The sequence below is a fragment of the Bombus pascuorum genome, chromosome 13 (assembly GCF_905332965.1).
Source record: "Bombus pascuorum chromosome 13, iyBomPasc1.1, whole genome shotgun sequence".
In the NCBI taxonomy this organism is placed as follows: domain Eukaryota; kingdom Metazoa; phylum Arthropoda; class Insecta; order Hymenoptera; family Apidae; genus Bombus; species Bombus pascuorum.
Window position 1 is genome coordinate 1732601 of NC_083500.1, and position 14359 is coordinate 1746959.

At 33.9% G+C, this 14359-nt stretch overlaps 1 protein-coding gene across 2 annotated transcripts in view; it reads right to left on the bottom strand.

Annotated features, from left to right (window-relative positions):
- Positions 1-14359, bottom strand: part of LOC132913464 (zwei Ig domain protein zig-8) — a 739765-nt gene that overhangs the window by 445883 nt on the left and 279523 nt on the right. The gene's annotated exons all lie outside the window — the stretch shown is intronic.

Genomic DNA, 14359 nt, shown 5'->3' on the forward strand with positions numbered 1-14359 from the left:
AGTCAACGCTGAAAGGGTTAAAAATCTTTTCACTGTCTTTTAAAGACCTTTTCGCAGAAAATTTTTAACAACCAAGATCCATTATACGGTCTGACAATGAAAGAGTTAAGCCCATGGTTCACGATAGATGAGTCGCGATACTTCGGGAGAAAGAAATAAATATTTTAGGTCGCATCGATGACGCGAACAGTGAACAGAATACGATTCGTTAATATTAAAAAGCGAGGGACAAAAGAACGAGGAGGAAGAAAAGGAAAAGAAGGCGTATTAGGAAGGCTGTTTGCTTATTGTCAAGGTAGCGAATGGAGATTGTTTCAACGTTTTTCATCGAGTTAAAAGAGTAATATTCGAGAATGAATTAAAGTTGAATTAGTTATCCGGTCAGCGAAGGAAATTTCCAAGCCGACTCGAACGCTTCCCGCGCTGCTTCGTTTATTTGCGATTAGCAAACGCGGACGTGACTTGCCTGTTATCGAGAAATTCATTACAAATTGAAATCGATTCGAGAGCCTGCGAGTTTACGGGACTCGTCTCGATGAGGTAACTTTTGCAAGACGATATTCGTGAAATGAAAAGAGCCGAAGAAGAATCGGTATGGAGTAATACGACCGATAAACGATCAGGTTTTACGTATACTTCTGTCTTCTTTAATCGTCAGCAGTTGCATAAAACGCAGCTGAAATGAACGCAGTTTTTTCGCGTTTTCATTAACTAGATTAAACATCAGCTGTACAAATCTAACTCATTCATTTATTATTACCAGAGTGTAATAATCTAACGTATATCGAGGTTGAACGAGAGTGCGAATGAAAAAGTTATGTAAATCGAATCTCATCTCGTAGACGGCTGGCAAAAAATTAATAATTGTAACGCGACGTCTGTGACATACGCAACACCAAATATTCAAATGACTTTTCGTCAAACTCATTGGATATCTTACCAGAAGAAAGTTCCTGTAACAAAATTTTATGGTTTCGTGTGTTCTGCGTATACAAATATTGTATTAAGGTAATCGTACGTTTATAACACAAACTCGTTATTAGTAATTTCTAAGAATGCGTGTGACCAAAAATTAGAGATAAAAGAGACCTTTAGAATCGTTTTTGGTATATCAAATATTAGAAACATTAGCCTGTAAAAAGAAAGGAAAACGAAACTCAAGAGCAAACTTCTGTTTGGTTGACGTTAATATTACTTAATTCTACACAACGTGAATATACGTGGTATAATTGCTCGATATTTAGCAGTACCGCATAGTAGACTCGTGTAACGTTTACAGTGTGAATACTAGAAGTTTATGTGATAAGTATGTAGCCCTGAAGCGCTCCGTACTCAAAGGGTTCAAACGTTTCTCATTTTCAGACGTTTCGACCCAATTATATACGCGCCACACGTTCGCATCATGAACTTCGCATCTGAAATTCCATACTGAGAAACCGTGAAATGCATATCTGAGCCGAAATCGAACCTCTTATTCCGAATAGTAGCTTGATTACCGCAGAATTTTGTTAAGCGTTTGCTATTCATAAGCGACGAACAAGTTTACTCATATTCGCTGTACGTACCATTGCCGCTTTTATGAACCATGAAAATTTTATCAGTGAATTGAATTTCACGGTATAGAACGAATGAAACTATTAGATTTCAGAATTATAATTATGATAGTCGACTTCCATTACAGTGCTAATGAAATTTCATACAATGCACGTAACGCATGTATATTCATGAAAAGCTTTTATGGGTATTGTTTCAATACCTTCGTGCGAGCTACTTTATTAGTACTATCACTATCATATTATACAGAGATAACATATATCGTATAGATCGTAGACAAGTAGTATAAATATAGGAAAATATTTCAGAGGTCCGACAGAAACTCAATCTTAATATTTTTCCCAGTATTTCATCGTCGCGGCATCGCGAGAAACACAAAACATAAACCTACGATATTGCATAGTCAAATATAGCATCATAGTTAACAGCAACTATCCCCATAATTATTCGCGTAGCTACAATTATCTGGTTAACGAACTTCGAATAACGAACTATTATCAGACTGAGAATAATAGGTGCGGTAGCGTTTCCACCTAGGGTCTAGCCATCAATTAAAGTTGAGATGGCAAGCAACTAATATCAAAAGTCGTTCAAGAAATGAATCTTGCTCTGAGTTTGCGCATCGTGCGTAAAGAAGCATGAGAAAGTAAAAGGGAGTAACTAGAGGCTGTCAGTGCCAGAATGTTGGCCCCATCGACCCAAACAGCCAGAAAAGTATTCGCCACACAAGTCAACTTCTGCCGTGGGAAACTTTCGTCATTGCTAAAGCCTTAGAGACTTCATTCGGTCGAAGAAGCTGGTTTTGCGGCCAGAACTCGAAGAGAACGCGACTCTATAACCCGTTCGATTGGCATGTTTCGCGTGGCTACGGTGTCGTGTAGCGGGAAAAGTAATTAGAGAATCTTGGGCGAGGAGAGATCGTTCCAAATCGATTTGTGAAACTTTCGACAATTGAATTCGTTACTTTGGAATAAGATTTATGTTTGTAACGGTACCGTTTCGGTATTGTATTTATATTTTTTTTCAATATATGTATGTTCAAACATTAATTTGAAATTCATTTGAATATTTTATATACGTTGAAATTGTAACAATATACGACGTGTGATAATAAAATATTGAAAATGTATCCCCTAACTTTGTGTAATCAGATTATTCGTTGCTCGTGATAAATGAAATTACAATTTATTAGAATTGCATTAGGTCACCCGGAAAGTTCGTGCCGATTTTTAAGGAATTTGGTCGACATGAAAGATCAGATTGAAAAGTTTTTCACCGAAAAACCAGAGAGGTTCTGGAAGAATGGAATATTTAAGTTGCCTGAAAAATGGAGAAAGGTTATGGAACAAAATGGCACCTATATAATTCAATAAACGTATATCGAATCGAAATGTAAATCGAACCGAACTTTCCGCACGACTCAATATCTTCTTAATAAAAGAACTATCAACTATTGTAATATTGTAAGTTTCTGGGAACTTTATTTTCGCACCTAATATAACTCAATAATTGCATCTATGTGAATTGTTATTATGTGATAACATGTCGATCTCAATTTCACATCAAAGTACTTAAAATACGGCTACATCACGAATACAGATAGATAAAATACATTTTAATTTAAAGCTAAATGATTGCTTTCAGTGATACATTTTATGATTGGTTTGCAGCGACGAATAATTAATAACTGGAGGTGAAATGCTATCGGATTTATTACATTAATTTTCTTTGAAAGCGTCGAATATTCCAAGTATTATACAGTGTAATTCTTATTTATGCAATATGAAGCTGCACAATTATTTTGAAAATATTGATACTTGACCCATTTCAGCTAGCAGTTGTTTTACAAAGTATTATCTATTAGATTGTCCGAAAAGTTTCTTTCGTTTTATGAGGAAATAATAGACGCACAACGTTTTTTGTTTTATATTATTTTGTCGACACACGTACAATCCATTTTGTTCTGTTGAGATAAACGCCGCAACATTTCACAGACTGGCTTTCACGTTTGTATAAAGGTGCACTGTTGTAAAAAACACGTTTGCGGAAGGAAGACACTTTTCGGACAACCTAATATCTTATCCATCTTCGTAAATTTACATTCGCCGAATAACTGTTTACTTTCGAACTACGAATTTTTCTAACATTCTAAAAGTTACAACACGTAACTATAAAATTACATTTACAGATTAAATCAAGGGTATTATTGAGTTTCAATATTTCTTACTTTCAGCTATATCATATGAGTTATTCTTGTCGACGCTGTATAAATGAAGAAATAAAATTTCCGTGGAATACTGGGTCGTTGAAATTTTGATTAGTGTCGTCGAAATCGATCGAATTTTTTAGTACTGTTAGACGTCAAGCAATCCTCGACAAATAAATGTGCCAGAGGCGGAATAACACAAGAATTCTTACAACGTGACGTTCATTTTCGTGAGATTGCAGATGCACTCGCTGGATATTTCAAGAAACTAACCCGTAGAAACGAGTGGCTCTCTTGAAATTCCACTACAAGCGAGTGGAAGCGCAAGGTTAAATATTGTATCACTATAGTCGCTACCGTATCGACGTTATGCTGTTACGAAAGTATGAAATGTTAATCTGTTACTAAACAAAAGATTAATTTCTTAATATACCTGTAAATGATAAAGAATATCCTTAAAATCAAACTTCCAAAGTTGCTACAAGAAGACAAAGTTATTCGAAAATGATCGTTCGTCTCAATCGATAGTCTTCGATCGAAAATTTCAATAATTTCAGGAACGGGTCAAAAGAGCAACACCAAAATTCTACGTTGCAATGTCTTCAAGTTACACTTTTCGAAAATTAATTTTTTATTGAAATATTATGGAACATCTCGTATCTAAGGAAACGTGGCTTCCTAGGAAACTACTTTTTGTAGATAAGGCTACGATAAAAAATGCGGTTTCTACTGCGTCATCCTCCACACAGCACAATTTTTTGCGAGACTCCATTGCGAGAAAGAAAATCAAATGGTCACTGCACGAGGTAAATCAATCGTTCTTTTAGAAGTTCATGTTACCACTATTCTGATATTTGTACAGTCGTATAGTAGCAATATCATTCTTTTTTAATTTACTGGATTTTGTTTTGTACGATAATTAGAGGATTTTTAATTGGATAAACTGTCCACAATTGTTCCTTTTGGAATAGAAATGAACTTAGAAAAAAATTAGCTTATTTATATAAATGAAGATATTACTAGCTTAATTACATATTTCTTCGATTAATGCAAACATGTGGTAGTTTTGGGTTAATGAGAAAATTGTCGATCGCAGGAATCTTCTCGTTTTCCTTTGCGACGTAAAAGTAAGTTTGGAAAATCGCAAGATTAGAAAAAAGTTGGTTACTGAAAGCGTGATATTATTACGCCAATTTCAATAATTTACTAATTACATTTTCAACCCACGTTAATTTAAAGCATAAATGAAAGAAGGTTTGAATATAATACATTTTGAAGTATTAAACCTACTCTTTGAGATGTTTGAACACACGAAAATTGTGCATACGTAAATCGTGCTATAATATAACTAAATTCCGAAGCGTGTTTAATTTGCAGCGACATACATTATACGTATGTGAAAGCATTTAATAATTATTTTACCGATATTATTTCGAATATCTGATAACGACTTTGGAATACAAATTTCTGTGCAATCGAAAGCAACCACCGTTACTTTAAAATATGGAAGGATATTTATCGTAAATGTTTTACGTAAAATTAGTAAAAAGGATTAAAAACGATTCTGTGAGTTCAACGTTCGCAAACTGATAGATAAATAAAGAATTACGAGTGTGTCAGAAGAATTAACAAAATCAAATATTTACGTTCCTCCTGTGTACACTGCTGACGCTGGTTTTTCCTGTATCTCCAAAATATAATATCGATAAAAGACCTGATAAGCGATTACAAATACATGTTCGAACGTATTTTAAATGAAATCTGTCTCTGGAGGCGCACCAGTCGCGGTTTTCCATTTATATCCGTGACAATCGTTCCTTTGGTACCGGGCACATTGCTCTCAGTATTGCATCAATTTTTCGGAACATTTGAAAAATGTAAGAACTGTCGTAAAACTTGTAATGACCTTGTAAATATTGAATATAAAAGGGACGCGGTGTAGTTGTCAGATTTATTTGTAGATTGCGCATGTTTGTGCATTTATGATGAATCTAAACATACTGCCGATTATAATATTTAGTGGGTGAAACAATTCTCTGCTAAGTTCCATTATCTTCGAAAAAAAATGTAAATTTGTATTTTAAAAATTATTATTTGTATTGTAAAAATTGGCAGTCTATATTTTATTCAATGCTTATAGAGAGTTCTAAATCCAATCGATAAATGTTCGAACCTTTTATAAAGGGGTATATCTTCAACCATAATCCAAAAATTATGCTCTAATCATAAAAAAAAAATAAAAAAAAAAATATCTAATTTTATCCTTAATACGTACGTTAACACGTAGCATCAATTTTTAAACTCACGGTTGATCGTACGTAACGAGAACGTAAGTACGTTAGAACGTACTACGTACGATTCTACACGGTGTCTTAACGGTGTAGTTATTTTATTCCCATCGGCGCGGACAGCGGGACGAAATAGCCGGTAGCTCGAAATTTGTTCTTTTCAATTCGAGGGGAATCGATCTGTGTCCCCCCATATTTTCCCCTGCGAACGAGGAATTCCGAAATGAAAGAAGTCGCTTCACACGGCGACGACACGCTTCACCCGCCAAACGCCAGCTGTATAAAAATAATATTGATCCTGGTATTTTAGAGAGGCTGGCTTCCAGCAGAGGATCCAAGGATCCGAGGATTCGAGCAATACTCATGCGGTTTCTATTGCCAGGATACCGCTGATATCCTACGATCACACAGAGACACTTCCGTGTTTCTGTTTCACGGAAAACCGTTCCTCGTGTGATTTTTCTTGTATCGGAAAAATACACGGACACCTCGATTCCTTTTTCCTTCTTTGCGTCACATTACGGTCGGTTTTATGTGCAGCTTGAAACTCGTGAGATCAGGAGAATTTCACTGTACGTTGGTGTTCGCTTCTGGACACGTTTTCGATAGTGCTTTTTTTAATGAGAAATTGCCGGCGAGGGCAAGTATGGAGCCAAATTTTGAAACGGATATTAGCGTTTAAAACTACGTCTCTTATGAAAAAACTACGTATATTTACGCAAATGTTTTTATAAATTTGCGTTGCACATATTTATTTTTACGAATACAACTAAGAGGGTAGGATCTAGTCGGTAATTATATACGTGCACTTTCTGAATTTTTGCATCCTTCAGTTTCCCTTAAGCGAGTTTACCCTTCGCCGCACAATTAGTAATCCCTTACAATAAAAACATATAAAAATCTCAAAAATTATCTGGCCACCGTAGAATCTCGTACGGTCAATTCACTTGTTTGCAGCTTTTTATCCGTTGCTTTTAAGCGATATTTTAAGCGATATTTTCGCCATCCTGGAAATTTTACGAACCTCCCATTAGACTCGTCGATTCGAAAAGAGATAAACAAAGTATCGTAAAAAAAAAACGTGTATCGAGAGAAGCGAGAACGCGACAAAATATTGCTTTAGGTCGATTGAACAATATTTTCTTAGAGGAAGAACCAGTCGGGTTTTCGAAACGTTTCCGCGACTTCACTGGCCACGGTAATTTTTCACGATGTTACTTTTTATTTGTAAACGGTTTCACACATTGGCGGGGCGATTTCAACGAAAGAATTCCGATCCGTTCGTTCAATATTGGAATCCGCGAGATACCTGCTAGACGTAAACGGGTCAACCGTTTATTATGTTCTAACAAGCACATATTCATTATACATAGTACCTTCCATTTAACGAGATATTTCTGACTCAATGTCAGCCTATCAACGATCCACAGCCTAACAAATATTATTTTAACCTTTTATCGGCGTGCGAGACACGGGTACGGCTATTTTTAATCAATCAATTTTAGCGCGTTTTTCTACTAATAAATAATCACGTTTCTATAAAAACACCTTTATAAAAATACTAATCGTACGAAGATGATAAGATGTGCTATTAGAATTGCAAAGAAAATATTATCGCATCATTACATGGCAGATAAACAATTCAGTTAATAAATATTGACCAGTTTGATCGACAAAAGTTGAGACGTGCTGTTACGAAAGTAACATGAAATATACAAATATCCTTAAGGATTCGTTTCATAAATGCGTCAGAAAATTTAGAAGTTAACGTTAATCGATCAACGAACAAAATATTGATTTATTAATATACCTGTAAGTGACATAGAATTTAATTAATTAAAGATAAGAACATCTTTAAAATGAAACTACCAAAGTTACCATGAGAAGACATAGTTATTCAAAAATAATTCGTCTTAATCGAAATGGAAAATCGGTTGGTTTGATGAACAAAAATTGACACGTTACTAACAGATATTAGCACAGAGAGATATAGGAGGGATATTTAACGCTAGAAAATTGAATATTTAAATAATCAAGCTGTAAAACATTCACGCGTTTATTCATTAGGAAAGTAAACAGGGTCACAATTACCATTAATTTGCCATAATTGCTATCTTCCGTTCGTACGCTAGCTTTTATGCACGCTTTTTGTTACTTTTCCCGTAGTTTTTTCCTTTTTCTCGTTGATGGATGCCGCGTAGGGTGTATTCCCGTATTTAATAAAGCTGTGGTATTTCTAGTCCGTGAAGATAGCGAGATAATGCGTTCAGGGATATTGGAAAATACAAGAGGCGAGGAAGAAGTCGAATTAAGGTTAACGAAGTAATATTTTTTGGCACTGTAGCTTCCCGATGCGTGTATGCTTAGGAAATAATTTATAAAATAAAGTCTGATAAATAGAGAGTTCTTTAATCTTTATGAAAATTCGTCGTACGATTCTTTAATATAGCAAGGAGCAGAATATGGTATAGAACAACTCATCTAGAAGAAAGAACAGAAGATCATTTTTTAGTAGTTTATTAAAACGAAGATTAAATATTTCAGGCTATGTAGTTTCCAATTTCAAGAACAACAATTTTCTAAAAGAAATGTTGTGTCGTGAACAAATGGCCTAAGAAATATCTGGTGAATCATAAACAATATTGCTGGAAGCCCAAAGTGCCGTTAGGCCAAAAAGGGCCTGGCAGTTTTACCGGGGAGTCGAGTGGGAAGGAGTCGAGTTGAGTAGTCGTGAGTTGAGAGTCGAAGTGTGAGGAGTCGAGTAGTCGCGAGTTGAGAGTCGAGTGGTAAGAAGTCGAGCTGTGAGGAGTCGAGAGTTGAGTTGCCGAGTTGTTATGAGTTGCAAACTATTAGTGAGTTGTGAATTAACTATTTAGTCATAGCACATTACTGTATTTAGTTTACATTAAGTAACCATCTTTTCCTGTCTAATCCATTGAAAATAGATCTATCGATCAATAAACTTGTAGGATAAATAAAAAATTTCTATAATAACATATTTCCTAAATATTTGTATTACAGGCTACAAAATGGTCCTATCTGTTTTTAAACGAAAAGTATTTTCCTGGAAAGTATCACTGCAAAATTTTGCAAATAAATTCTACGATTCACAAATCATTCTATTCGTCGTAAAATCGTATAGTCTGCGACATACAATCCGTATAACTTGTCAATTCACTAACATCATTAATTGGTGAGTTATCGCGCAAGAAGGCTCAGATCTAAATCTTTATTACTCCATTCCGGTGTATCATTAGTGGTGTACCATTTCCGCACGAATAAAACGGGTAAATCTGCGAATTTATCTTTTTTTATTGGTTCAAAGATATTAACCCGTAACGGCTTCAGCGATGCGACAATTTAAAGACCGAACCATTCGTTTATTACGCGAAGCAAAAATTCCAACGTACCCAGTAACGACCAGCTTTTTCCAAATTTGCCCACAAAAACGGACCAATTATTCGCCAGAGGATGAACGAACGAAATAAACCAAAGATCAGATACAGATTACGATACATTCGATCGAATAAATGGGAAGAGAAATTGTTATCATTATTGTTAGTTATTATTAGCATTATCGTTGTTATTGGTACGAGTTGTATTGAATTGTTCGAAAAATTCGTAGCGTTTTTGATAGTCAATTTTTTTTTCTTTAAGAAAAATCTATACAATTGAATAAAGGGTTATTCCTGGTTGAATATTAGAAGTAATAAAAGAAATAAAACATCTGAAATTAGAGTCAGTTATACAAAATTGTTAATTTTCAACCACGAACCCTAGTATAATCGAAATAGATGAAAGACCGATCATGTATTTATCAAGGATACAAATACATTACTCGTTCTATCGAATACACAGAAGGGAGGATACCAGTGGTAAATCAAACAGAACCAATTAGAATTCCTGTTATTATTGTCGTCGTGATCTAATTATGCAGACTGCGTAAAAATTCATCGAGTAGGTTAATAAAGGCTCAGTGTACCGCAGGGACGTGACGTAGTTTCCAATTTTCGTGGAAACAAACGGAAGATCGCGCGTAAATTAAATAGGTCTTGGACCTGGACCACAACTTTCATGATCAGAGATCGAGTACCTAATTTGCGCTGATTTCGATCTGATTAGCGATCGTCCAGCTCCGCATACTGTTAAAATAAAAATCAAATCATGAACAAACTGTAAGATCAGTTCAACACATGCATAAAGCAATTTCTTTTTTTTTTTTTTTTTTTTTTTTTTGAAAATGTTAATTTACGAGTTTTTTCCCGCGTTTTTATTATAAAAATGCAGAGGAACAGAAAGACTAAGTCAGAAGAAATTGAGTTATATCTGTGTATTACAAAGAAACGAAAGCTTAGTTTAGAAATGCAATCCGTTTGAGTTAAACCGGAAAAATTCTCATCGTCATTAACTTTAACACGTCAAGTTAGTCACCGTAAAATTAATATTCTGTAGACGTACTTTAACGTAGAAATTCCGATGAAATAAAATAAAAAATATTCGCCAGCATTTAATAATATGGGACATAATAATGGAACATGTCTATCTGCGCTGATTAACCCTTCATATTTCCCTGTGGATAATTTTAATACGATAATTTTAACTGAGAACTAGCTGAAATGTCCCGATTGATTCATTTCTACCGTTAGGTCAAAGCTCGTAAACCGTGGCTCATTAACACTGTATATACACACACTATCACATTTGCAAAATTAGATTCACGAGGACGTGGTAATTGTGTTTTACATAACTAATTATATGGGATACCTGAAACTTTTCTGATCAAACTTTGGCTGCTGTTTCCGCTGTAGAATTCAAGCAAGAAGGATACGTTGAAACATTAACACGTGCGTGTTCAAGGATTCTAAATATTTCAACAGGTAAGTGGGAATGGAAGGTGTTAAGGAATTACGTTAATTAGTATATCATAATCTCTGTATGCAGCAGAGTGTGCACTTTTAAACAGCATTATGCATCGTTCGATTATTAAACTTCTAAATAACGTAACTTCTAAATAAAAATAACACAATAACGATTATTTCGCATATTTACATATTATCGATTCGCTAATACGCCCAGGAAATCATATTAGGTTTCCTGGAAAGTGTCTTTCTTTTACAGACACGTCTTTTAACGACGCATCTTTATACAAATATTAAACCTAATCTGTCGAATGTTGTGATCTTTATTTTGATAGAACAAAATGGATCATAATATAAAACGGAAAATGTTGTGTATCCATTATTTCCTCATAAAACGAAAGAATCTTTTCGGACGACCTAATAATTCTCGATATATTTGTAAAAGTTAATGCTAGAAGTGAACTACTTTTTAAGATGGTAATATTGTAATTCAAGAATAATTATTTACAAACATTTAAACTAATAATGTAATATTTTTTTAAATATTGAGTATACATGTTGATAATAAAATGTGTCTTTAATAAAATAGTATATATATATAGTATTTTATTAAAGACTTTCAAAGTTCAAAGATCGTGAAGAAAAAGAATGTTTCAATTGCTAGACGATTGAGTCATCAACAATTTGGATAATTAAATATTTGGTAAATATATTATTTGAAAGCAATTTATTTCACAAATAAAATCCTGGAATGTATCCAACAGCGAACAACGCTATTTCCGAATAAACCTATTTATTATTTGAATTCATCTAATTATTTGATCCTCCTATGTATTATGTACTGTCTCTGCTCATCTGTTAAAGCATAAATGCCAATTTGAAGTGTGTCTAAGTCTCAAAAGGGTCGGTAAACCTCGGCTCACGAAACTGAATTTATTTGTCTTGTAAATATCGCTTGTCACGTGGCCGCAAATCCGTAAATCAATATGGCATTTCGGCGTGTCGCGAATAGATTGCATGGATTAACGTAACCACGACTAAGAGTCGAAGATCGACCACGTTAATTTACGCTTTCAAGTATGCGATTACACGTATTTCAAGTCGGAGACGTGGTTCAACACTTCCAACAGCGTATCTAAGCCGATCTACCGTCTCTTTTTGTATGCAGATTATTGTCCATTATTATGCCTTTTCATATGCTAAAACTAATGGCTGGTGGATGGGAAACCGCATCTTTTGTTACGGTGAAACTACCTCCTATAATTATTGCTCCTTCTATTTATATGCAATTACTCGCTCGGTTATTCCATCAGGCATTGTTCAAATTACTACTTCGCTTCTAATTGTGAGTTACTAATAATCCAATAATATGAGAATAATATGATAATATCGATTATCGATAATATAACTTCCCTTCTGAATATTTGGTGATATTACAGCAAGGAAAATTTAGTTTGACTATTTATTACAAAACGTGTGTTGTAATCAGTGTAGAGTAGCGGTAATACTATATGAGGAAATAAATGAAAAATATGGAATCAAATTGGTTCGTAGAAGGCACTGGTATTTCTAATGTAATTTCATTCGATTTTCATTCGTGAAGTTTATGTGTAAAATTAATTGCGTATTCTGAAGAAATCGAGACAGAATGTCGAATAATATAGAAAGAATAGACTACTTTAATATTTGACAATATTTGATACAGTAATAATTATTTAAAATATTTAGATAAAATATATCCCAAATAGTTCCAAACTCTGTCACAAAAAATATCGCGGTAAAAGGAATATCCAATTTAATTTTTGGGCTATTGATCTAACTTCAATTTATTTAGCTTTAACGTCAACGAAGAGCCAAATTTTCATGTTCATCAATAAAAATTCTACATTATTTTTCGATGCTTGTTATATAGCTTTGATTGACTCTGCCAGAGACCGTAAATAAATTTTACGGTGCAAAAAGGAAGTATTATTGACTGAATTTATTTCCTGTAAAACTATTTATGAATTTTCCTACGAAACGCAACCTCGAATTTAATTTACGTATGTCAACAGAAGCGATAAATTTGATCCCGCAAGTTACGAGACAAGTTTTTGAAAAAATAAAATGAAATTATTGGTATTCCAAGAAAAATATTATACCAGTCTCACGTTAATTATCTTTTGCCAACTATAAATTTAAAATCGATCAACCAAAAATTTCAAAAATTCTCTTCAACGCACTTAATCTATTTTCCTGGTCCATTGTTCATTTAACTATTAAAACGTTTTACGTTTTTCCAAACAAATATCTTATAGTGTATCGAAATTTTACACTTTTCAATATAACGGGCATGCAATTGTAACTTATACCAGATGCAAAATGTATTATTCTCAAAGAGATCGGTTTTACGAGCATCAACCGCCATTTCGCTTTTACAACGTTTGTTAATAACTTTTTTGCGACTCATCTCAGCTTACATAATCCTGTTTCCTTAGGTTGTAAAGTCTTATGAATACTAAAGTGGCATGCGGGTTACGATCAATAGAGAAAATTAATGTACTTTATTCTTATTATGATGACGACACAATTTTGAACTATATACGAAGAATATTAAAGTAATGACATATTAAATTTGTTAGAATTTAATATTCTGCCAAGCTTGAGCATTGCTTGAATAAAATATTTCGAAGATGATTTTCGCATTGTACAAATAATATATATATCATCTTACTCGGCTAGTAATTTCTTATTCGATACTTTGAACAAAATTTGTACTCCAATTTACAGTTTGCTGCGTAAGTTAGTAAATAGAGATAGAACGAAGCAAAAATAACTTAAAATGACTTAAAACGTGTTTGTTATATGTAATTCTCCGTTTTGTTAATTCCATTAAAATCCCACCCTAAAAGCTCACTTCAACAACTTTCCCTGTGAACGAATCTTTATTGGCATTTACTTGGTAGTATGGTCTATGCTACACCTTTATGCATTAAATAAGTTACAGTACTCTTGCCCCGACTATTTTACTACCACCTCGAAAATAACGTTTTACAGGACGTCATAAACGATTTAATCCTGTTGAAAATGAATGCGTACCTCTAAATACACGAACGGTATATCGATTAATCGCGAAAATCATACGAGAAGTTTTCAAGCAGCGCAACTGAAGCTTTACATTTTGAAATAATTCTATTGGAAATGACTCGCGTATAAGCGTTTGCAGTATTTTTTTCATACGTAGTAGTATTTTTTTTAGAAAAATAGGAGAGGAGAAAAGTTTGAGTGCTTTTTATACGTAACACGATGGCTTGAATAGACATTTTTAATGGTTTTCGCGGAATGATCGGGTCACGAATATTCCTAAATTCATTGCTAAAACTTTTTTACATTTTATAGGAGTCTAGACGAGTTTAACAAAATACAAAATGGTAAACGAAAATAATGGAATTTTCTACCAGCTTTCAGTGGAT